General features: G+C 39.2%; 1 protein-coding gene across 1 annotated transcript in view; it reads left to right on the forward strand.

Moving 5' to 3' along the window:
- The first annotated feature begins 369 nt into the window (after positions 1–369).
- Positions 370–26769, forward strand: part of anapc15 (anaphase promoting complex subunit 15) — a 337271-nt gene continuing 310871 nt past the window's right edge. The window contains exon 1 of the mRNA XM_051665020.1: positions 370–375. The gene's annotated coding sequence lies outside the window, so the exon portion shown is untranslated. The remainder of the gene's footprint in view (positions 376–26769) is intronic.

Below are 26769 nucleotides of genomic sequence, written 5' to 3' on the forward strand. Positions count from 1 at the left end.
CTTAATCTGATTATTCCTTATACTCTGATTATTGCAATAATCAGAGTATTGGTGTACATGTAAGCACAGCCAATGACATTAAAGACATCTGCTGAAGTCTCGTGCTCCTCAGATGTTTCTCCTGAGAACAAGACCCCAGTAATCTCACTTGTGTCTTTCAAGAGATCTCAACCAAATTGTGCTCATATTTGCCAAGAAGTCTGCTAAAGACTCTCAAACATGATTTATCATCAAATTCTGCCAAGAGCAAATGATCTGAGATATGCTATCCACATTAATAGCTTATACTTGTACTCGGTCAACAACTGTCTCATTTGTCTATTTGTATTATTAATATTTACTTTCATAATAATACTATCACAGTGCACACATCTGTTCGAAACAGGTGAATGAGATCAGACTTATACCATCACACTGAGGCAGTATTCATCATAAACTGATTAAAAACACTCTACATAAAGAATAAAAGTGTTAATAACACTCAGCACTTAAATATAAATGTATACAAATGTGGCAATTAAACAGTGACATTTAAAGTCTGACTATCACTGTACCTTTTGTTTTTAGAAAGTGATCTGAGATCAGTTTAAAACACTCATCATGATCTGATATCTGACCGGTGCTGATGCTGATGCTGAGAGCGACGCGACCAGAACGCTAATCCACGAAGCGAACAGCTGCGTTCATTATCTCTGTAGCGTTACGGTCGCGTCGCGTTTTGAGTTGCGTTACTCACAGTTCGTATGCCGCTGGGTTCTGGTACTGTTGGTTACGGCACAGCAGCGCGTGTCCGCACGCCTGACCCATCGCGCATCGTGCCGGAGACGCCGGTACCGGGAGACAGAGATGAGAAGGAGGGCTCTCCGCTGCCGGTCGCGGATAGGAGGGACAGAAAGATGATGTGTTGAGAGAGAAAGACAGATTACGAGTCTGTGTATCTCTGTGTGTGACTGTCTCTCTCTCTCTGACTGTAGTGGGCTGGGCGCGTGCTGTAATAGATCCGCGCGTGTGTGTGTGTGTGTGTGTGTGTGTGTGTGTGTGTGTGTGTGTGTGTGTGTGTGTGTGTGTGTGTGTGTGTGTGTGTGTGTGTGTGTTGCGCTGTGATCGATCAGAAAGGCGTTTCCCTCGCAGAACAAACAGACTGGAGACCAAAGTTCCTGAAAATCAATTTCATTTGATCAGACATGACCTGAGAGAGAGAAAAAAAAAAAAAACAAAAAAAAAACGCGATTAAATTTGAATATTTACTTTCTTAATACACGATCTTATTGTGAACCATTCATCAGTGAACATTATTCCAAAAACAATCTTGTATCATGTAATCACTTCCGCCACTGAAACAGCTTTACTTTCCGTCAGACTTCTCCAAGGCCGTACGTTTTACGTTCCATCGCAATAGTTTGCGTTCCCTCACAATAAGTTTTACGTTCCATCGCAATAGTTTGCTTTCCCACACAATAAGTTTTACGTTCCCTCACAATAAGTTTTACGTTCCCTCGCAATAGTTTGCGTTCCCTCACAATAAGTTTTACGTTCCATCGCAATAGTTTGCGTTCCCTCACAATAAGTTTTACGTTCCATCGCAATAGTTTGCGTTCCCTCACAATAAGTTTTACGTTCCATCGCAATAGTTTGCGTTCCCTCACAATAAGTTTTACGTTCCCTCGCAATAGTTTGCGTTCCCTCACAATAAGTTTTACGTTCCCTCGCAATAGTTTGCGTTCCCTCACAATAAGTTTTACGTTCCTCGCAATAGTTTGCGTTCCCTCACAATAAGTTTTACGTTCCATCGCAATAGTTTGCGTTCCCTCACAATAAGTTTTACGTTCCCTCGCAATAGTTTGCGTTCCCTCACAATAAGTTTTACGTTCCTCGCAATAGTTTGCGTTCCCTCACAATAAGTTTTACATTCCATCGCAATAGTTTGCGTTCCCTCACAATAAGTTTTACGTTCCATCGCAATAGTTTGCGTTCCCTCACAATAAGTTTTACATTCCCTCGCAATAGTTTGCGTTCACTCACAATAAGTTTTACGTTCCCTCGCAATAGTTTGCGTTCCCTCACAATAAGTTTTACGTTCCCTCGCAATAGTTTGCGTTCCCTCACAATAAGTTTTACGTTCCCTCGCAATAGTTTGCGTTCCCTCACAATAAGTTTTACATTCCATCGCAATAGTTTGCGTTCCCTCACAATAAGTTTTACATTCCATCGCAATAGTTTGCGTTCCCTCACAATAAGTTTTACGTTCCCTCGCAATAGTTTGCGTTCCCTCACAATAAGTTTTACGTTCCATCGCAATAGTTTGCGTTCCCTCACAATAAGTTTTACGTTCCATCGCAATAGTTTGCGTTCCCTCACAATAAGTTTTACGTTCCCTCGCAATAGTTTGCGTTCCCTCACAATAAGTTTTACGTTCCCTCGCAATAGTTTGCGTTCCCTCACAATAAGTTTTACGTTCCATCGCAATAGTTTGCGTTCCCTCACAATAAGTTTTACGTTCCATCGCAATAGTTTGCGTTCCCTCACAATAAGTTTTACGTTCCATCGCAATAGTTTGCGTTCCCTCACAATAAGTTTTACGTTCCATCGCAATAGTTTGCGTTCCCTCACAATAAGTTTTACGTTCCATCGCAATAGTTTGCGTTCCCTCACAATAAGTTTTACGTTCCATCGCAATAGTTTGCGTTCCCTCACAATAAGTTTTACGTTCCATCGCAATAGTTTGCGTTCCCTCACAATAAGTTTTACGTTCCCTCGCAATAGTTTGCATTCCCTCACAATACGTTTTGCGTTCCCTCGCAATAGTTTGCGTTCCCTCACAATAAGTTTTACGTTCCCTCGCAATAGTTTGCGTTCCCTCACTAATAAGTTTTACGTTCCCTCGCAATAGTTTGCGTTCCCTCACAATAAGTTTTACGTTCCATCGCAATAGTTTGCATTCCCTCACAATATGTTTTACGTTCCCTCGCAATAGTTTGCGTTCCCTCACAATAAGTTTTACGTTCCATCGCAATAGTTTGCGTTCCCTCACAATAAGTTTTACGTTCCCTCGCAATAGTTTGCGTTCCCTCACAATAAGTTTTACGTTCCCTCGCAATAGTTTGCATTACCTCGCAATAAGTTTTACGTTCCCTCGCAATAGTTTGCATTCCCTCACAATAAGTTTTACGTTTCCTTGCAGTAGTTTGCATTCCCTCACAATAAGTTTTACGTTCCCTCGCAATAGTTTGCATTCCCTCACAATAAGTTTTACGTTTCCTTGCAGTAGTTTGCATTCCCTCACAATAAGTTTTACGTTCCCTCGCAATAGTTTGCATTCCCTCACAATAAGTTTTACGTTCCCTCGCAATAGTTTGCATTCCCTCGCAATAGTTTGCATTCCCTCACAATAAGTTTTACGTTCCCTCGCAATAGTTTGCGTTCCCTCACAATAGTTTTGCATTCTTTTGCAATAAGTTTTGCATTCCCTCACAATATGTTTTACGTTCCCTCACAATTGTTTGCGTTCCCTCACAATTGTTTGCGTTCCCTCATAATAGTTTTATGTTCCCTCACAATAGTTTGCATTCCTTCACAATAAGTTTTACGTTTCCTTGCAATAGTTTGCATCCCCTCACAATAAGTTTTACGTTTCCTTGCAATAGTTTGCATTCCATAAGTTTGCGTTTTGCATCCCCTCACAATAAGTTTTACGTTTCCTTGCAATAGTTTGCATTCCCTCACAATAAGTTTTACGTTTCCTTGCATTTCGCAATAGTTTGCGTTCCCTCACAATAAGTTTTACGTTCCCTCGCAATAGTTTGCGTTCCCTCACAATAAGTTTTACGTTCCTCGCAATAGTTTGCGTTCCCTCACAATAAGTTTTACGTTCCCTCGCAATAGTTTGCGTTCCCTCACAATAAGTTTTACGTTCCCTCGCAATAGTTTGCGTTCCCTCACAATAAGTTTTACGTTCCCTCGCAATAGTTTGCGTTCCCTCACAATAAGTTTTACGTTCCCATTGCAATAGTTTGCGTTCCCTCACAATAAGTTTTACGTTCCCTCGCAATAGTTTGCGTTCCCTCACAATAAGTTTTACGTTCCATCGCAATAGTTTGCGTTCCCTCACAATAAGTTTTACGTTCCATCGCAATAGTTTGCGTTCCCTCACAATAAGTTTTACGTTCCATCAGCAATAAGTTTTACGTTCCCTCACAATAAGTTTTACGTTCCCTCGCAATAGTTTGCGTTCCCTCACAATAAGTTTTACATTCCATCGCAATAGTTTGCGTTCCCTCACAATAAGTTTTACGTTCCATCGCAATAGTTTGCGTTCCCTCACAATAAGTTTTACGTTCCCTCGCAATAGTTTGCGTTCCTCAATAAGTTTTACGTTCCCTCGCAATAGTTTGCGTTCCTCACAATAAGTTTTACGTTCCCTCGCAATAGTTTGCGTTCCCTCACAATAAGTTTTACGTTCCCTCGCAATAGTTTGCGTTCCCTCACAATAAGTTTTACGTTCCCTCGCAATAGTTTGCGTTCCCTCACAATAAGTTTTACGTTCCCTCGCAATAGTTTGCGTTCCCTCACAATAAGTTTTACGTTCCCTCGCAATAGTTTGCGTTCCCTCACAATAAGTTTTACGTTCCCTCGCAATAGTTTGCGTTCCCTCACAATAAGTTTTACGTTCCATCGCAATAGTTTGCGTTCCCTCACAATAAGTTTTACGTTCCATCGCAATAGTTTGCGTTCCCTCACAATAAGTTTTACGTTCCATCGCAATAGTTTGCGTTCCCTCACAATAAGTTTTACGTTCCATCGCAATAGTTTGCGTTCCCTCACAATAAGTTTTACGTTCCCTCGCAATAGTTTGCGTTCCCTCACAATAAGTTTTACGTTCCATCGCAATAGTTTGCGTTCCCTCACAATAAGTTTTACGTTCCCTCGCAATAGTTTGCGTTCCCTCACAATAAGTTTTACGTTCCATCGCAATAGTTTGCGTTCCCTCACAATAAGTTTTACGTTCCCTCGCAATAGTTTGCGTTCCCTCACAATAAGTTTTACGTTCCCTCGCAATAGTTTGCGTTCCCTCACAATAAGTTTTACGTTCCCTCGCAATAGTTTGCGTTCCCTCACAATAAGTTTTACGTTCCCTCGCAATAGTTTGCGTTCCCTCACAATAAGTTTTACGTTCCTCGCAATAGTTTGCGTTCCCTCACATAAGTTTTACATTCCCGCAATAGTTTCGCCTCACAATAAGTTTTACGTTCCCTCGCAATAGTTTGCGTTCCCTCACAATAAGTTTTACGTTCCCTCGCAATAGTTTGCGTTCCCTCACAATAAGTTTTACGTTCCCTCGCAATAGTTTGCGTTCCCTCACAATAAGTTTTACGTTCCATCGCAATAGTTTGCGTTCCCTCACAATAAGTTTTACGTTCCATCGCAATAGTTTGCGTTCCCTCACAATAAGTTTTACATTCCATCGCAATAGTTTGCGTTCCCTCACAATAAGTTTTACGTTCCCTCGCAATAGTTTGCGTTCCCTCACAATAAGTTTTACGTTCCATCGCAATAGTTTGCGTTCCCTCACAATAAGTTTTACGTTCCATCGCAATAGTTTGCGTTCCCTCACAATAAGTTTTACGTTCCCTCGCAATAGTTTGCGTTCCCTCACAATAAGTTTTACGTTCCCTCGCAATAGTTTGCGTTCCCTCACAATAAGTTTTACATTCCATCGCAATAGTTTGCGTTCCCTCACAATAAGTTTTACGTTCCATCGCAATAGTTTGCGTTCCCTCACAATAAGTTTTACGTTCCCTCGCAATAGTTTGCGTTCCCTCACAATAAGTTTTACGTTCCCTCGCAATAGTTTGCGTTCCCTCACAATAAGTTTTACATTCCCTCGCAATAGTTTGCGTTCCCTCACAATAAGTTTTACATTCCATCGCAATAGTTTGCGTTCCCTCACAATAAGTTTTACGTTCCCTCGCAATAGTTTGCGTTCCCTCACAATAAGTTTTACGTTCCCTCGCAATAGTTTGCGTTCCCTCACAATAAGTTTTACATTCCATCGCAATAGTTTGTGTTCCCTCACAATAAGTTTTACGTTCCATCGCAATAGTTTGCGTTCCCTCACAATAAGTTTTACGTTCCATCGCAATAGTTTGCGTTCCCTCACAATAAGTTTTACGTTCCATCGCAATAGTTTGCGTTCCCTCACAATAAGTTTTACGTTCCATCGCAATAGTTTGCGTTCCCTCACAATAAGTTTTACGTTCCATCGCAATAGTTTGCGTTCCCTCACAATAAGTTTTACGTTCCCTCGCAATAGTTTGCGTTCCCTCACAATAAGTTTTACGTTCCCTCGCAATAGTTTGCGTTCCCTCACAATAAGTTTTACATTCCATCGCAATAGTTTGCATTCCCTCACAATAAGTTTTACGTTCCATTGCAATAGTTTGCTTTCCCTCACAAGTTTTACGTTCCATCGCAATAGTTTGCATTCCCTCACAATAAGTTTTACGTTCCCTCGCAATAGTTTGCGTTCCCTCACAATAAGTTTTACGTTCCATCGCAATAGTTTGCATTCCCTCACAATAAGTTTTACGTTCCATCGCAATAGTTTGCTTTCCCTCACAAGTTTTACGTTCCATCGCAATAGTTTGCATTCCCTCACAATAAGTTTTACGTTCCCTCGCAATAGTTTGCGTTCCCTCACAATAAGTTTTACGTTCCCTCGCGATAGTTTGCGTTCCCTCACAATAAGTTTTACGTTCCATCGCAATAGTTTGCGTTCCCTCACAATAAGTTTTACGTTCCATCGCAATAGTTTGCATTCCCTCACAAGTTTTACGTTCCATCGCAATAGTTTGCGTTCCCTCACAATAAGTTTTACGTTCCATCGCAATAGTTTGCATTCCCTCACAAGTTTTACGTTCCATTGCAATAGTTTGCATTCCCTCATAAGTTTTACATTCCCTCGCAATAGTTTGCCTTCCCTCACAATAACTTTTACGTTCCCTCGCAATAGTTTGCGTTTCCTCATAATATGTTTTGCATTCCCTCGCAATAGTTTGCGTTCCCTCACAATACGTTTTGTGTTCCCTCACAATAGTTTGCGTTCCCTCACAATAAGTTTTACGTTCCCTCACAATAAGTTTTACGTTCCCTCACAATAAGTTTTACGTTCCCTCGCAATATGTTTTACATTCCCTCACAATTGTTTGCGTTCCTTCACAATAGTTTGCGTTCCCTCACAATAGTTTTGCATTCTTTTGCAATAAGTTTTGCATTCCCTCACAATATGTTTTGCGTTCCCTCACAATTGTTTGCGTTCCCTCACAATAGTTTTATGTTCCCTCACAATAGTTTGCATTCCCTCACAATAAGTTTTACGTTTCCTTGCAATAGTTTGCATTACCTCGCAATAAGTTTTACGTTCCCTCGCAATAGTTTGCATTCCCTCACAATAAGTTTTACGTTTCCTTGCAGTAGTTTGCATTCCCTCACAATAAGTTTTACGTTCCCTCGCAATAGTTTGCATTCCCTCACAATAAGTTTTACGTTTCCTTGCAGTAGTTTGCATTCCCTCACAATAAGTTTTACGTTCCCTCGCAATAGTTTGCATTCCCTCACAATAAGTTTTACGTTCCCTCGCAATAGTTTGCATTCCCTCGCAATAGTTTGCATTCCCTCACAATAAGTTTTACGTTCCCTCGCAATAGTTTGCGTTCCCTCACAATAGTTTTGCATTCTTTTGCAATAAGTTTTGCATTCCCTCACAATATGTTTTACGTTCCCTCACAATTGTTTGCGTTCCCTCACAATTGTTTGCGTTCCCTCATAATAGTTTTATGTTCCCTCACAATAGTTTGCATTCCTTCACAATAAGTTTTACGTTTCCTTGCAATAGTTTGCATCCCCTCACAATAAGTTTTACGTTTCCTTGCAATAGTTTGCATCCCCTCACAATAAGTTTTACGTTTCCTTGCAATAGTTTGCATCCCCTCACAATAAGTTTTACGTTTCCTTGCAATAGTTTGCATTCCCTCACAATAAGTTTTACGTTCCCTCGCAATAGTTTGCATTACCTCGCAATAGTTTGCGTTCCCTCACAATAAGTTTTACGCTCCCTCGCAATAGTTTGCGTTCCCTCACAATAAGTTTTACGTTCCCTCGCAATAGTTTGCATTCCTTCACAATAAGTTTTACGTTCCCTCGCAATAGTTTGCGTTCCCTCACAATAAGTTTTACGTTCCCTCGCAATAGTTTGCATTCCCTCACAATAAGTTTTACGTTCCCTCGCAATAGTTTGCGTTCCCTCACAATAAGTTTTACATTCCCTCGCAATAGTTTGCGTTCCCTCACAATAGTTTTGCATTCTTTTGCAATAAGTTTTGCATTCCCTCACAATATGTTTTACGTTCCCTCACAATAGTTTGCTTTCCTCACAATAGTTTTGCATTCTCTCGCAATAAGTTTTACGTTCCCTCACAATTGTTTGCGTTTCCTTGCAATAGTTTGCGTTCCCTCACAATAGTTTTGTGTTCCCTCACAATAAGTTTTGCATTCTTTCACAATAAGTTTGTATAGTTTTAAATATTTTTTTTTTAGAAAACACACAGCGGCTTCAAAATTGACGTTTGAGGTATGAAAGTGTATAATTTATGGCACAAAATGTCCTCGTATCATCAAGAAATGTTTACCACAGGGTTAGGGTTAGGTTAGGCTTTGTTTGTACGGCAGGCACAGCTTTGTACAGTGCATGCCATAAATGTTAATGTAAATGTACTACTGTGAATAACGTCCATGTTAACCAATGTGCTCTTTTCACAGACTGTGATGACGCATTCTGCCTTATTTAGCAGCGTAAATTTAGCAAACGTTTTTACGTTTTTTTTATTTTTTATTATTTAGTGTAAATGTATAGCATTATATTTTGTTTTATATTATCCTGAAAGAAGAATAACAAAGTTGCCACAACAGTGACTGTAAATTTGCCATATTTCTCTCTTTTGACTGTCATAATCCATCACTGTCTATTTATTACCTCTTTTGGAAAGTTGTGGAAATGTACTGTAAGAGGATTTTTTATTTTGCTGTTGGAGCAAACTGGAACACAAAATAATATTTACTGTGGTCTCACATTCACCACTAAATAAGTTTACCTATAACGTGCGCTCCAAATCCAGAAGTGTGAAAAGAGTTGACAGTCAACTAGCTATATAGTCATTGTTTTAGGCTACTGCTGTAGGTAAAGCAGCCTTTCTGAAATCTTGCCAAGTGTAAAAGTAATTTAATGACAGTTAATGTTCATGCAATAAATGGTTATAGCAATAATAGCAAACAACGATGGATTTGAAAAATAAGCATTTCCATTGGGATGCGTGTTGATGCTCTGGAGGTTGATTGAACACCCTAACGCTAACCCTAACCTAACCTAACCTAACCCTAACTGTAATCTGATTACGAAGTAATTAATTACTGTAATTTAATTACTTTTAGGTACTAAAAGTAGTGTAACTCATTACATTTAAAACTTGTAATCAGATTACAGTTACTGACTTTCAGTGAAATTACTTTTAAGTGCACTGCTTGGGTTACAAATATTTCTAAAAACACATTAATTAGAGAAATACAATTAAAATGTGAATTCGTATGTGCGTCTGTTTACATTTCTGTGAGAGCTGAAGGGTGTGCGACAATGAACAAGGAGAAAATAGACATTATTTTGAATTTTTTGAGCAGAAAAACAAAAGAAATATTTGACAAGTGTTTTAGAAAGTAACTTAAAAGCAAAGTAATCGGATTATAATTTTAGAGTAGTCAGTCATTTGTAGTGGGTTGCTTTTTTTGTCATTTACACAACACTGGTTACAAAAAAGTCAATTTTTGGAGGGTTTAAAGGCAGAAATGTGAAGTTTATAATTTTATAAAAGCACTTAATTAAAGCATACGTTAAGTCTTCTTTTAAAACTTGTGTATTATTTGAGCTGTAAAGTTGTTATAATCGTCATTCTAGGGTTTTAGGGTTTACGGCGTTATGCCGTCATGGCAACGAACTTGTAAAATTGGATGTACCTTTACACAGATGTGGTTAGTAAGTGATTTTATCACACTAAAATCATGTTAACACTCATATTGTTTACATCTTGTTACTATAATTTTGAAACAGTGAGTATTTTAATGTTTACAGACTGACCCCTTTCACTTCCATTGTAAATGTCTCAATGGAACACAGTTGTTCTCACAAAAAAAAAAAAAGAAAAAAAAAAAGATTAAAACAATGTATCTAGATTAACTTCATCCAGAAAGAAATATTTTTATCCTTTGCCAGATGTCAATGTTTATCAGTAAACTGGCTGAAACAAACTCCAATGTGTGCCTGATACAGGAAGTGACATCTACCCCCTTGGTAGAGGGGTTCTGATATAACATTAAAATGCCTCCTGACAGCATTAGAAACGCTGGCCAGAACAGACTGGCCAAGTTTATGTAACATACACGCACACAAACGCTTTTTTCTGTATGCTAAATAACTGTCTGACAACTCAGTAAATTATAAAATTGTCATGGAAACGCAATCTAGGCCGATTCTAAAGGGACAGAGCTGTCAGTCAATGCAAACAAACAGCAATTACTCACAAATACAGTCTCATGATTGTAGTCAAGCACAACTGCACAAACACAGATACACACAATGCTTGTTTTCACTAAATCAGTGTTTTCTTGCTGCAGTGCATCATCAGTGTTTCAGAGTAACACGTCAGAATTAATGTATCACTTGCCAAATGACATACAAAATCACTATATTTATGCAGTGACCCCAAAACATATGTTCACTTAGGTCACAGTGACAAGAGAGACACTATTCTACACTTACACATGGAAATACATTCAGAATCACTCATATGAATTAAAGTCTAGAAATATAAACTACAAAAAAAAAAACACAGTTTCTGATGCTTTCGACCTGTCAATTATTTTATGCATAATTATTGCAGCGAATTATTGAGGCTTAATGCCATTTTTATGCCATGTTGTTCATAACAGTTGTCAGTTGAGGGCGCTATTTTGCTGCTGTTGTTTTTAACAACCGTTTCTGCATGATGTCGGTCTCAATAAAGCTCATTTGGTATGTTCTGAGGGCGGGGTTTTGGAAAGAGGGGGCGTGACTAATCGAACGGCACAGTCTCGTGGAAGTAGAACAGCTAAAATCCCTTACAGCACCTTTAACAGACAGCATGTGAAATAACAGCACATGATTTATACAGGACGTTTTACATCGAAGACACGTGCTAGATGATGCTGGATAATATGATATTGTGCCTTTATAAAATGAAAGCGATCATAATTTACCCCAGAATCACAATGACACATAGACAGCCATTCTTTCTTTCAGCTTGTGCTGCCATTGGTTAACCTGTGAAGAGACACACAGAGTAGAATTTGGCCCAAAGTCCCTAAATTTTCAACTATTTTCTATGTAAACAAGTGGCATAAAAGTACAACAATCAAATTGAATGGGGAAAGACCGAAATCTCCAAAACAGTTGATCAAGATTACGATCAAAGAACATTTTTAAAATCAGCAGTTAAATCTGACAACAATATTATCATAAATGGTGCTTCTTTAGCACAGATCACACTAAAAAAATGCTATTTTTCAGGTTGGTCCAGCTAATGTGCATGCACGTTCTCGAGTTGATTGACAGACGATGTCTGTATCTAAAAGCTGATTGGCTCTTTTGCCAGACTTCGTTTCTACATCCACCATATTGAGAAGGGTATAACTGCAGGCATTGCTCCAAAAAGGGGCGTGAGCTCCAAATAGCCATTAAACATATAGGGAGCCCCTAACCTTACCCTTTCCCAACCTTAACCCTTTTGGAGTTGGCGCAACCCACTTTTGGAGTAACCCCACCCTCTTTTGGAGGTTCCGCCCCCATTTGGAGGTCTCCGGCCTAGAGCTAACCTACTTGGCCATATTGGCCATTCCAATTACTCTCATTAATTTTAATGCAAGTGCTCAATCATGGGCTAAATAGTGTCTGTTTGTACTCTGTTTATTAACTATACTCATGGATTTGTAAAACTTTACTTGTTTTAACTTTAAACTTTACCCTTAAAGGTGCTTTAAGCGTGTTTAGCTGTTCTAGAATTTCCACAAGCTGTCAAGCTGAGCCATTGAATTATCCACGCCCCCTTTTTCCAAAACCCTGCACTCCAAAGATAACAACCCAGTTAAGACACTTGTGGTACAGCGCTTTAAAGTTACTGTGGAAGATAATTGTGTTTTTTGTAAAAGTGCCTCTGAGACTATTAATCTTTTATTTTGGGAGTGTACCAAGTTACAAGTCTTTTGGAGAGAGTTAAAAATTATTTCCAAAAAGAAGCTTGTATTGTTGTTAATTTTGAAGAAAGTGATGTTAAAGTGTTCCTCAATTGATAAAGATAAAAATCTAGAATTTATATGTGATTTAATTATTACTATGGCACGTTATTATATACATAAAGTCAAATGGACTGAAACGGAACAATTTAAAATTGACATTAAAACATACATTTACATGACATTTACATTTAGTAATTTAGCAGACGCTTTTATCCAAAGCGACTTACAAATGAGACACATAGCAAGCAATTTGTCATACAAAGTTTATCAACATCTGCAGGATAAGTCTGGCAAGTTCTTACAGTGGCTGGAGTAATAAAGATGCTAGCACAGAAGAAAGAGACAGACAAGGAATTATTATTATTATTTTTTCTGTACATTAGGTGCATGTTGAGTGCAGTGGCAAGTACAATTAATATGAGTTGGTTAAGTGCTTGCGGAACAGATGTGTTTTCAGCTGGTTCTTGAATGTTGACAAGGTAACAGCAGATCATGTGGAGGTTGGAAGTTCATTCCACCACAGAGGAGCAAAGAAAGTGAACAATCATGAAATAGACTTTGAGCCTCTTTGTGATGGGACCACCAGGCATCGCTCATTCATAGATCTCAGAGAGTGAGTTGGAGTATAGACCTGAAATGAAATGAATTGAAGTAACAGTGCGGTTCCACTGGCTGTCCTGAAAGCCAGAGTCAAAGCCTTGAATTTGATGCAGGCAGCTACAGGTATCCAGTGAAGTGAAATGAAAAGTGGGGTGACATGAGCCCTTTTTGGCTGATTGAAGACCAGATGTGTAGCTGCATTCTGGATCATCTGCAGTGGCTTAAGTGTGTTAGCTGGAAGGCTTGCCAACAGAGCATTGCAGTAGTCCAGTCTTGAAATGACCAGAGCTTGGAACAGGAGCTGTGTAGCATATTCAGACAGGAAAGGTCTGATTTTCCTGATGTTGTAAAGTGCAAATCTGCAAGACCGGGCAGTTGATGAGATGTGTGCAGTGAAATTAAGCTGGTCATCTACCACCACTCCCAGGTTCCGAGCTGTTCTGATTGGTGTTAGTGTAGTTGAACCAAGATGAATAGTGAGGTTGTGGTCAGCAGATGGGTTGGCTGGGATCACAAGGAGTTCTGTCTTGGCAAGATTGAGATGAAGGTGACATTCCTTCATCCAGGCCGAAATGTCCGAGAGGCAGGCAGAGATATGAGCTGAGACAGTTGGGTCATCAGGCTGGAACAACAGGTAGAGCATATCATCTGCGTAGCAGTGGTAGGAAAAGCCATGTGCCTCAATGACTGGTCCCAGCGATGTTGTTTGCATCGAGAAGAGGAAGGGGCCAAGCACTGATCCTTGAGGAACCCCAGTGGTCAGCTGGTGTGTCTTGGACACCTCTCCTCTCCAGGAGACCTTGTACGATCTGCATATGACGTAAATCATTCAAGCGCAGATCCTGTGATGCCCAGGTCAGAGAGGGTAGACGGGAGTATCTTGTGGTCCATTGTGTTGAAGGCAGCAGACAAGTCAAGGAGGATGAGGACAGATGATTTGGAGTTAGCTCTCGCCAGTCACAGGGTTTCAGCTACTGACAAGAGGGCAGTCTCTGTTGTGTGTCCTTTTTTGAAGCCAGACTGATGTCTGTCGAGTAGGTTGTTCTGTGAGAGAAAAGCAGACAACTGGATGAATACAACCCTCTCAAGAGTTTTGGACAGGAAGGGTAGGAGAGACACCGGTCTGTAGTTGTCAACTACTGGGGGTTATGTGTTGGTTTTTTAAGCAGTGGGGTTACTCGAGCTTGCTTGAATGTACTGGAAAAGTTTCCAGTTGTGAGAGATGTGTTGATAATGTGTGTGAGTGCGGGTAAGATTGATGGAGAGGAGCTTGCATAAGATGGGAGGGGATAGGGTCAAGTGGACAGGTGGTAGGATGGTTAGAAAGAAGCACTTTGGAGACCTCAGTCTCGGAGAGAGGAGAGAAAGAGGAAAACAGATGATGGGATGTTGGAAGACAGTAGCTGTGGGTGTTAGGTGTAGAGAACTGGCTGCTGATGCTCACTACCTTGTCAGTAAAAAACGTGGCAAAGTCATCAGCAGTCAGAGAAGTAGTAGGATATGGTGGAGGAGGGTAGAGAAGAGATGAGAAAGTTGAAACTGAAGTGTTACTGATGTTGTTCTGGTAATAATCAATTTCAGCAGCAGAAACTCTAGTGGAAAAAGAGGAGAGAAGTGATTGATACTTACACAGGTCAGCAGGGTCTTTTGACTTGTGCCACTTTTTCTCCGCAGCCCTCAGCTCGGTTCGGTGATCACGAAGTGTCTCCGACAGCCAGGAGCTGGAGGGTGTGGCAGGTGCTGGACTGGAGGTAAGAGGACAGACACTATTAAGACAAGAAGTTAATGTTGAGTAAAGAGCATTTGTAGCTTCATTTAAATCAGTTAGTGGTGGGAAGGGATGCAGAGACTATGGAAGAGAAGTGAGTGGGTGAGAGAGAGCAAAGGTTTCGGTGGAAGGAGACCATAGGTGGAGTAAGAGATAAAGAAGAATGGAGAGTAACAGAAAACTGGATGAAGAAATGGTCAGATATATGTAGAGGGGTAACAAGGGGATTATTGGAGACACGATTACGTGTAAGGATGAGATCTAGCTGTTTCCCTGCTCTGTGAGTTGCAGGGTGTGCAGTCTTGTAAGGCCAAATGAGGTCAGAAGAACTAGAAAGTCAGTCGCTTGAGGTTTTTCCAGAAGGATGTTAAAGTCCCCAAGGACCATCAGCGAAGTGCCATCCTCAGGGAATGAATTTAGCGTAGTGGCTGACCCATTGTCGGTGTCCTTGCTTGGTGGACTCGCGCAGGTAGACTCACAGGTCTTTACCCGAGACAGGTCTTCACACGAAGAGGGCTGCCACTACAGTTCTCTTGCTACTTAAGTACTAATTGCTGTACTGCTGCGTCCAGCCCACAAATTAGCAACTCAAACTCAAAAAGTGTCAAAACCCTGAAACTGAAACATGACTGCCCTAAAAAGCTCACTAACAGGCAAAGATTTACCTTAATTGACAGTGAAGTGCAGCACAATCTCCTGGCTAACAACAACTACTGTTACATATTTTAAAAAGTAAAAATCTGAAAGCAATACGAACTATGCAACTGTTTGTACTGTGTGTACAAAGTTTTTTAATGTATTTTTTGTTGCTTTTTTCATGTAATGTCTCATATAAACCCCTGACATGTATTGTTATATGTACTCTTGTTTGTACAATTTGTATTGTTCTTATAAAAAAAAACTCCAAAGATAGCAAATTATCTTTATTTAGACCGACACAAGCAGTCAAAAACAACAGCAGCAAAATAGCGCCCTCAGCTGACAACTGTTATGAACAACATGGCATAAAGATGGCATTAAGCCTCAATAATTCGCTGAAATTACAACACTATAAGAATGTGCAAAATGATTGACAGGTATTGTCTGCAGACACATTTTTGTTTGCTGTTTACAGAGTCTAGAGCTGTCACAGAGACTCAGTCTCACATACATACACATTCACATACACACACACACAGTCTCTCTCACACACATACACACACACATACTCACATACACACAGTCTCTCTCCCAAACATCACACACACACACACGCTCAGTGATTCATCTGTGGTCGGTTACTGGAAAATGAGCTCCAGAGGAAAAGATGTAATTACATGTATACAAATACATACAGCTCCTGAGAGAGAGAGAAAGATAGAGAGACATTTTTTCTTTAAATAATAAAAATTGCTACGTTTTATCAATGGATGTCTGTCAGTACTGCCTGAGATCCAAACTACCTCATAAATCATCATCATCATACTCTTGTAAAATGGTCATCGATGTCACGATCTGTTCAGAATAATATTTAATGCAATGAACTTCTTTTTTCAGTCCACATAAAGAGAGATCACATAATCACAGGCCTCAAAATTATGCTGCTGACCTGATCTAATAAAATCACGTTACTATACCTACATGTTTGCAAAATTATTGTTACGTGTTTTGTTGTATGCATTACGTCAGTGTCCTGGTGAAAAGAACACTAGAGGCGCTACAACATCAATGACTTTTATTCACTTTCACACAACAACAAAAATTAATTTCTGCACAAACAGAAAGCAGAGCATCACAATATTAATGAATGCATCGATGGAAACTTTTATTCAGTACACCAGCACTCTTGCTAGTGAGATATCGCTTAAATATAATGTACTTATTATTAATATATTATTATTATTGTTTTGAATATGACGTTTTACTGTACAGAAGTAACTTATGTCTGTTGCATGTTGTCATGCACCTTGTTATACTGAGCTTTTATTTTGGCAGAAAATCAAATAAAGCAATTTCAGTTTGTGTGTTTTTCACGACTTCCCTTCTTACCTCTGGATAAGTAGTTCGCTATTTGGTTTGAATGTACTTATTAAAACGCAAAAGTCTGCAATTTAATGAAATAAATAAATAATCTACATTTGTTGCATGCTTCAAGGTGAATGAGCTCTCTGTCGTATTTACACACTCACAGCACGCGTAATAATCACGTTGTGTTGTTTTCAGTGTATGAACGACTGGCTTCACACATTCACTTTGACGTGTGCAGCACATGCAGACTGTGTATTTATTTCATTAAATCTCATTCTTTGGTGGTTAAATAATCACACTAGGAAATATCACTATTTTATTTTGATTAGTTATGCATCCATACATTAATTTTATCCCAAATACATTCAATTCCATGACATTCTTTGTTTTATATAATTTATTCAGTAATTGTATTCCGTAATTCTGTCCGTGTTTTTTGGATCGCGGAAATAAACGGGCACTAATTTAGGTGAGAATGTTGCCTTCCCTTACCGAAACAAAATTCTGTCCCTTTTGACATTTAATCACGTGCAGAATATGAATGATTGATATGTAGTGAAAATGCTAATTTTTGAAATCAGTTATTAGGTTTGCACAGGTGAAAACGTTAATTCTTAATATGAAATATTACGTCATTACTTATGGAAATACCCAACGATATAAAAATGTAAAGTTGAATTAGTAAAAACATAATTTCTGATACTGTAACTGCATTTTTACCTGAATTTCCCAATGTTCTGTTATTCACTCGTGTTCAAAACACAATTACAGATATCTATAATTAATTCCATACTAGTTGAACTACCAAATACAAATACCAGCTATGTACTTCTTACTAGTAAAAATAATATTTTTTAAACATCAATAATTGCATTGTTACTACTAGTGAAAATGTCCATTCCTGATATCATCAATTAAAGTACATTTAGTAAAAATGCTCATTTTTAATATCTGTTATTTGGTTTTCACTAGTGGCAATGTTCATGTCAGATATTTGTAATGTGACTGAACTAGTAAGAACACCTTTTAAAATATCTTTAATTACTCTCAATTTATTGATCTCTAAAATCCATTTCCAGATATCTCAAAAATGTCAAATCTAAAATAAAATTTAAATACATTTACATACTGTATATTGATAATTAGCATTTTTACTACTTGTAATTAAATTGTTTATATATCAGAAATGGACATTTGCGGGGGCCTGTGTAACCTGTCCTGCTCGACCCGCTCCGAACGTGATTTGAACCAGTGTCTCCGGCATGGGAGGTGGGCGCGCTAATGAGGAGGCTAAATGCTACATCCCCTAGCGTCAGTCGCTAGTGCGCCTCTTGAGGCCAAGGGAGTGAGGTTTAAACACTCACAGCTGGCTACCGTTACAATCAAACCCCTAAACCTCGCTCCCATCCGAGTCATGGCACCACTGTAACCGGTCCTACTCAACCCGCTCCAAACGGGATTTGAACCAGCATCTCTGGCATGGGAGGCGGGCGCGCTAATGAGGAGGCTAAAGGCTACAGCCCCTAGCATCAGTCTCTAGTGCGCCTCTTGAGGCTAGGGGAGTTATGTTTACACACTGCACAGCTACCTACCAGCTGGCTACTATTACATCTGGGAAGCTCAGCTAGTATTGACGCTGACTACCACAGCTGGAGTCGTGAGTTTGAATCCAGGGCGTGCTGAGTGACTCCAGCCAGGTCTCCTAAGCAACCAAATTGTCCCGGTTGCTAGGGAGGGTAGAGTCACATGGGGTAACCTTCTCGTGGTCGCTATAATGTGGTTCGCTCTTGGTGGGGTGCGTGGTGAGTTGAGCGTGGATGCCGCGGAGAATAGCATGAATCCACCACACGCGCTATGTCTCCGCAGTAACGCACTCAACAAGCCACGTGATAAGATGCGCGGATTGACGGTCTCAGACACGGAGGCAACTGAGATTCATCCTCCGCCACCCGGATTGAGGCGAGTCACTACGCCACCACGAAGACTTAGAGTATATTGGGAATTGGGCATTCCAAACTGGGGAGAAAAAGGGGAGAGAGAAAAAAAAGAAATGGATATTTGCTGTATTAACAATGTAATTATTAATATAAAAATTATAATTTTTACTAGTAATAAGTACATATTGTAGCTGATATGTGTGTATTTGGAAGTTCAATGCATGAAATTAATTATAGATATCTGTAATTGCATTTTGAACAGGAGTGAATAACAGATCTTTGGGAAATTCAACTAGTGAAAATGCATTTACAGATATATATATATAAAAAAAAAATACGCTTTTTACTAGTAAATTTTTATGTCTTAAATGAGTATTTCCTCGAGTAGTGACGTCATTTTTCATATGTTTTTACTGACTTAATTACTGATATAAAAATGTACATTTTTATTTTACTAGTAGTAATTATTTTGCTAATATCAAGAATTAGTATTTTAACTAGTGAAAACTGAACTGTACATGATTAAAAGTTGAAAGGGCTTGTGATAAGTAAACACACACCACTCTGTTCCATACGTAAGTATCTTCATAAAGAACTGCTGTGTTAGGAATCTCATAAAAGCTGTAAATACAAGGTTCATACATACTTATGAAATATGACAGTGGTGTAACTCTGCTAAAGGTCTGAGCTTTGACATTAACACAGTGTTGTAGATGCACTCAGATCCCCCTCAGGCGTTCACTGTGGGAGAGTCTGACTGCTTTAACATGCATCAGTGGACTGAACCATCTCAACACTCTGGGGGGGGAGAGACTCACGTTAATCAGCGCTGCTTCTCCAGAGAGTTTCTGTCACAGCAGATATCACGATCTAAGAGATGAGAACAGAATTAGACAAAACACAAACAGCATGTTAACTGCAAAAATAGAACTCAGAAATTCATTTGAAGCAGAGAAGAAATGGAAAAAACTCACGTGGAAATACTGTGTAAAGTTATTTCACAAGTATGACAAAAAGTTTTTTTTTTTTTTTTGCCTAAAATTATGCCATTTTACTCAGAGTAAAGCTGGAAAAAATGAACTAATATGGCATGTTAAAATATTAGCAAAATTTAAAGGACATTTATCAAAACACACACAAAAAAATGTGGTTGCAGTATGATCTAAAAATATAGTTGACTGAACATGAAAATGTTTAACCCTTTAATCTCGGATGGGCCTGCGAGAAAAAATATTGTCAAAATATTAATAACTACAGTCTTGACCAACACAAAACAGGTATCGTTTGAAAGCTTAGAAGCTCTACTTTCCAATACATGTAGACATTACAGTGCATCCGGAGAGTATTCACAGCGCTTCACTTTTTCCACATTTTATGTTACAGCCTTATTCCAAAATGGATTAAATTCATTATTTTCCTCAATTCTACAAACAATACCCCATAATGACAACGTGAAAGTTTGTTTGAAATCTTTGAAAATTTATTACAAATAAAAAACGGAAAAAAAAAAAAACATGTACAGAAGTATTCACAGCCTTTGCTCAATACTTTGTTGAAGCACCTTTGGCACCAATTACAGCCTCAAGTCTTTTTGAGTATGATGCTACAAGCTTGGCACACCTATTTTTGGGCAGTTTCTCCCATTCTTCTTTGTAGGACCTCTCAAGCTCCATCAGGTTGGATGGGGAGCGTCGGTGCACAGCCATTTTCAGATCTCTCCAGAGATGTTCAATCGGGTTCAAGTCTGGGCTCTGGCTGGGCCACTCAAGGACATTCACAGAGTTGTCCCGGAGCCACTCCTTTGTTATCTTGGGTGTGTGCTTAGGGTCGTTGTCCTGTTGGAAGATGAACCGTCGCCCCAGTCTGAGGTCCAGAGCGCTCTGGAGCAGGTTTTCATCAAGGACGTCTCTGTACATTGCTGCATTCATCTTTCCCTCGATCCGGACTAGTCTCCCAGTTCCTGCCGCTGAAAAACATCCCCACAGCATGATGCTGCCACCACCATGCTTCACTGTAGGGATGGTATTGGCCAGGTGATGAGCGGTGCCTGGTTTCCTCCAGATATGACGCTTGCCATTCAGGCCAAAGAGTTCAATCTTTGTTTCTCATGGTCTGAGAGTCCTTCAGGTGCCTTTTGGCAAACTTCAGGCGGGCTGTCATGTGCCTTTTACTGAGGAGTGGCTTCCGTCTGGCCACTCTACCATACAGGCCTGATTGGTGGAGTGCTGCAGAGATGGTTGCTCTTCTGGAAGGTTCTCCTCTCTCCACAGAGAAATGCTGGAGCTCTGTCAGAGTGACCATCGGGTTCTTTGTCACCTCCCTGACTAAGGCCCTTCTCCCCCGATCGCTCAGTTTGGCCGGGCGGCCAGCTCTAGGAAGAGTCCTGGTGGTTCCAAACTTCTTCCATTTACGGATGATGGAGGCCACTGTGCTCAATGGGACCTTCAATGCTGCAGAAATGTTTCTGTACCCTTCCCCAGATCTGTGCCTCGATACAATCCTGTCTCGGAGGTCTACAGACAATTCCTTGGACTTCATGGCTTGGTTTGTGCTCTGACATGCACTGTTAACTGTGGGACCTTATGTAGACAGGTGTGTGCCTTTCCAAATCACGTCCAATCAACTGAATTTACCACAGGTGGACTCCAATCAAGTTGTAGAAACATCTCAAGGATGATCAGTGGAAACAGGATGCACCTGAGCTCAATTTTGAGTGTCATGGCAAAGGCTGTGAATACTTATGTACATGTGATTTTTTTGTTTTTTATTTTGAATAAATTTGCAAAGATTTCAAACAAACTTCTTTCACGTTGTCATTATGGGGTATTGTTTGTAGAATTTTGAGGAAAATAATGAATTTAATCAATTTTGGAATAAGGCTGTAACATAACAAAATGTGGAAAAAGTGAAGCGCTGTGAATACTTTCCGGATGCACTGTATGACCAAAACTGAACAAGTGCTTTGAAATTTTCAGACAACTCAGAAGTGTTACATTTTGATAATATATTAATAATTTTGCACTGTACATATTATTGCAATCAGTAAAAACATCAAACTGATCAAATAGTCATGTGTCATATGTTGTTGGAAAACTCTCAAAGAGTAAAATACAACCAGCCTATTTGTTTTACTCACAGATACAAATATAGTGAGTAATAGCTAAGTATATGTCTTTGACAATTATGTTGGTGTCGCTTATTTGCCGCGTTTTCACTTATAACTTCACAAAAAGTAAACAGAACATAAAATATAATTCAAACATTCAAAGGTGATTATCTTTCAAACGAGTCCACACACAAGATAATCAGATGTATAGATCATTAGATAATCCACATGAAGCACAATGTTACATATGACCACCAGGAGATGGCGCCAAATACATGACACAGACTCAATGATGACTCAAATGACACAGAATGAAACTCATTCTGTGAAATCTCATGACTAAAATCATGTCTGCATGCTATACAAACCTTTAGTCATTGTTGTGTTTGCATGTGTAATTAGTTCTTATATACAATTATTATGTTTTATTTATTTGGAGACGTTTTTGGACACTAAGATAAATTATTTTTGTAATGTTATAACTTTTGATTACTTTGTCGTATCAACACAACATTTTTCTCAGATACAGTTGACATGATTGGGAACAAAACAAAAGCTTTTCAAAACGTTTTTCAGCACCACCTTATTTACACCCAGAGATATTTAATGTCAAATCAGAAAAATAACGGAAAAAAAGTACATTTATGTTCAATTGTTTTTGTGATTTTTCAGCAGTTTTTTAGGCTGAAACTCTCACAATGTATCATAATCTATATCATAAAAAAATGTGAAAGGTTTTCTTTCCAATTATACCAAACACTTAAACCTGCTTGTTTTGTTTTGTTTTTGTTTTGTTTTGTTTTTTCAAGTTATAAGTGTTTAATTTTGGGTATGCCACTGAAACTGGAAATCTTTAAAAACACCCTCAGATCTTAAAGGGTTAATCAGTATAGAGCTAATCTAAAGTGTCCGAGACTCCGTTGCTTGTTTTACACATTATTCTGTATTCAGTAATTAGTTGGCATGAGCTCGATGTTGATTTAAATTGGCTGAAAGCTTTAAAGTGCTATTTGATTCTGAACGCAGTAATATGATTTACTCTCATTATCTGTGTCAGATCATAAGTGAAGTTTTAAAGCTGTTTTAGCAGAGAAAATCAAAGCTTTATATTCTTTCAGAGTATTAAATAATGAGTCCATCAGGCCTGCAGAATATACAGTATACATGAAGAGCTTGTTCTGTTCTAGACACATGAAGAAGCATTTATGAGCAACTTTTATGATTTCAACAGGATGTGTATCTAGGATATGTTTATATGGGAATGTTCATTTGTGTGTGTGAGATATACAATGAGTGTGTGTGTTTGCTGAGAGGCAGATGGCAGGCAAGTCTCATATTGATTCCTGGAGAAGTGCAGGAATTACTGGGATCCCATCGGCTGTGTGTGTGTGTGGATCAAATTTCTCTGCCACTCTAATGCACAGCTAATGGAGCAACCTTCAGACAGACACACACTCACTCACACACATAAAAGCATGCACAAACCCCCGAACAAACACATACACATGCTCATAAAGCCAAAGTCAATCTTTGACAAGAGACACAGAAAAACAAACTGACAGAGGAAGAGACATGAAGAGAGAGAGAGAGAAGCAGAAGAGTTCAGAAATGAAAGAAAAAATACATACTGACAGAACGACAGATGACAGCACAGAAGTCGACATAACTGGAGAGATAAAGACTTTAAATCACAGTCGAACTGTTGCAGAAACTGCTGATATTTCATACTGTAAAGCCGCTTATGAAGAACTGACATTCAGAGCTCTTTAGAGTTCACACAGACATTCACAAACTTACAGGATTAATAACAGAAAACTGCTGACACTGTTCGAGACAGAATATCTTTTAGAGAGTGCTTTTGCACTTCAAATATACAGCAGCCCCCTTACATCACACTAATTAATGTCTGAATTTATTTTCATTAGATACAAAATATCAAAGCTAGTTTGCATTTAAAAAGCACTAGAACACTTATCGAGCTAAAACATGAAAAAAGAAAATAGTTTTATAGTTGAAAATGAAGACAAACCTATTTTGGACATTTACGTCACTTAAAACTGTCTGAATGTCATTGCACATGTTCAAGTGGAGTGGTGGTGGCGTAGTGGGCTAAAGCACATAACTGGTAATCAGAAGGTTGCTGGTTCAATCCCCACAGCCACCACCATTGTGTCCTTGAGCAAGGCACTTAACTCCAGGTTGCTCTGGGGGTATTGTCCCTGTAATAAGTGCACTGTAAGTCGCTTTGGATAAAAGCGTCCAAATGTAAGTGTGATCTGCGTGTCTAAAATGCTGCTCTATATTTGCTCAGTGACAGGAGTTGGGGAGTAACAGCATATATGTAGTGGGATTACATATTTCAAATACTAAATATTAGTAACTGTATTCCACTACATTTACAATTGAAATAGTAATCAGAATACAGTAACTTTCAAAAAGTATTTTGATTACTTGAGACAGGGGTATCCAAACTTTTTCTACTGGGGGCCAGATGCAAAAAGAAACAGGATGTTTCGCAGGCCGCATCATTGTAATAATTAAAAATAAAAGGCTAGATGCCACTATTGCATCATCTGAATATTGTATGCTTAATATTATGCATGTTTTAATCACATTGTGTGTTAATAAAAGATATTTCAGTTATGCAGGGTCACAAATTATTGGCCCTTTTATTAAACTCATTCTCAATCTGACAATGCAGTGATTTAACAAATATAATACTGGGTAAGAGCTTGTAACTTCCGATGCCTTTGGATTTTGTGTTTTTATTTTTTGATGCCCACTGCATGTGATGCATAACAATAAGTTACAATTTCCTGCTATGACGTGATTCAAGACATTACTCTTTATTTATCGGTAATTCAATCATGGTTTCTGTTCTGTTGTTACTTGTGTTACAAATACTATTTTAATTTGACCAAAATGATTGCGGTCTCTTTTATTTGGCTGACATGCAAGTGCGAGCTGAGCGTGTGCAGTACAGGCACGAGTGTTTTGAGCGCGCTCTCTTATGGCGCTGAGAAGTCTGTGAATCATTTTTCTTGTTTTAATGAAACATCAAAATGAACCAAATCACGACAGATAATTAAACTTCCCAACGCTGCAGAAAACATTCTAGGAGAGTGTGCTCAGCTCGTGCGTCTCTGTGCGTGCTTAATAAACTTGGTGTGTCCACCCGCGTGGTATCGGGACATTTTATCGAGAACGAATACATGAGCAAAGTATCTAACCCGATACCAGTCCTATTACAAATGCATCATTCCTTTGGCGTGGCCTTCATCCTTGGAAATCCTCCAAATTTCCAACTCCTGAGCTCTTCCAGTGGATAAAGCTGGTGGCGACTGCAAAGAGAACGCACTAGTGAGACGATGCGCTGTGAAATGTGGCTGTACGTGATAGCGAAACCCAGTGTTCAGAATATTAATTTCACATAATTTCAAATAGCGGGCCAAATTCTGTTCCATTTCCAAAATCTCTCACGGGTCGCATCAGAGCAGTCGGCGGGCCGCAGATGGCCACTGATGAGATTACTTTGCCTTTTAATGCCATTTGTTTGATTTAATATTTAGTCTATTCAAGTGGAAAATCCATATAAATGATGCAATCTGAGGATCTTTTGAACACCAGTGAAACACTTTCCTATGATGTGTTATGATTCATACGAGCGCTTTCACACTGTTGTGAGTGAAATATGACGTCATTGAGGAACTTTCTCTTGTGAGCTTAATAGAGGAGTTACATCATGTTTCTACAGATTAACAACAAACAGTTAGAAACGCTTTGACAGATGAAACATAAATCCAATAAATACACGATTATATGCCTTGTCAATGTTTTTTATGCGGTTGGGGTATTTTTACAAGAAATGCTAACTAATGTAGCCTTTAACATCGTATAGAAATCTACAAATAATATATTTTCTGCCTCATTCTGTGAACAGAATCCACATATGATCAGAAAAGGATGTTGATGAGGGGTTTTGAAGTTTGGAGCAGCAGAAATACAGGTGCATCTCAATAAATTAGAATGTCGTGGAAAAGTTCATTTATTTCAGTAATTCAACTCAAATTGTGAAACTCGTGTATTAAATAAATTCAATGCACACAGACTGAAGTAGTTTAAGTCTTTGGTTCTTTTAATTGTGATGATTTTGGCTCACATTTAACAAAAACCCACCAATTCACTATCTCAAAACATTAGAATATGGTGACATGCCAATCAGCTAATCAACTCAAAACACCTGCAAAGGTTTCCTGAGCCTTCAAAATGGTCTCTCAGTTTGGTTCACTAGGCTACACAATCATGGGGAAGACTGCTGATCTGACAGTTGTCCAGAAGACAATCATTGACACCCTTCACAAGGAGGGTAAGCCACAAACATTCATTGCCAAAGAAGCTGGCTGTTCACAGAGTGCTGTATCCAAGCATGTTAACAGAAAGTTGAGTGGAAGGAAAAAGTGTGGAAGAAAAAGATGCACAACCAACCGAGAGAACCGCAGCCTTATGAGGATTGTCAAGCAAAATCGATTCAAGAATTTGGGTGAACTTCACAAGGAATGGACTGAGGCTGGGGTCAAGGCATCAAGAGCCACCACACACAGACGTGTCAAGGAATTTGGCTACAGTTGTCGTATTCCTCTTGTTAAGCCACTCCTGAACCACAGACAACGTCAGAGGCGTCTTACCTGGGCTAAGGAGAAGAAGAACTGGACTGTTGCCCAGTGGTCCAAAGTCCTCTTTTCAGATGAGAGCAAGTTTTGTATTTCATTTGGAAACCAAGGTCCTAGAGTCTGGAGGAAGGGTGGAGAAGCTCATAGCCCAAGTTGCTTGAAGTCCAGTGTCAAGTTTCCACAGTCTGTGATGATTTGGGGTGCAATGTCATCTGCTGGTGTTGGTCCATTGTGTTTTTTGAAAACCGAAGTCACTGCACCCGTTTACCAAGACATTTTGGAGCACTTCATGCTTCCTTCTGCTGACCA

This window comes from Myxocyprinus asiaticus, chromosome 31 (assembly GCF_019703515.2).
Source record: "Myxocyprinus asiaticus isolate MX2 ecotype Aquarium Trade chromosome 31, UBuf_Myxa_2, whole genome shotgun sequence".
NCBI lineage: Eukaryota > Metazoa > Chordata > Actinopteri > Cypriniformes > Catostomidae > Myxocyprinus > Myxocyprinus asiaticus.